Below are 409 nucleotides of genomic sequence, written 5' to 3'. Positions count from 1 at the left end.
GATTTTTTTTTTGTAGTATGTGTAACTTAATCTACCTCCATATGAAAATAATAGATAAAAATAAAAAGATTATAGACATGTCCGATGGAACACCAAAGAGGAAAAATACACAGAAACACATAAAATAAACCAAATACATATCTATCAACAGTAAACAAAACACGACACTAAACCAAAATACAAACAAATAAAAAAAGCAATCAACACATGAGACAAAATAAAACCATAAACAATCACACAAAACATATCTAAAACCAACCCAGGGAAAGTCAACAAAAGCCCCTCGCTCCCAACCGGCCCAGAGAGCGATCAGCTGTTCCCCGACCGAGTGGCACAGCTTGCATTTCTAGGCAACAGGGGGACGCGGAGGAGAAAGAGGAAAATAGAGAGAGAAAATGGGGGAAAGGAA

The sequence above is a fragment of the Penaeus monodon genome, chromosome 28 (genome assembly GCF_015228065.2).
Source record: "Penaeus monodon isolate SGIC_2016 chromosome 28, NSTDA_Pmon_1, whole genome shotgun sequence".
Classification (NCBI taxonomy): domain Eukaryota; kingdom Metazoa; phylum Arthropoda; class Malacostraca; order Decapoda; family Penaeidae; genus Penaeus; species Penaeus monodon.
Note: the sequence above shows the minus strand (reverse complement) of the source record.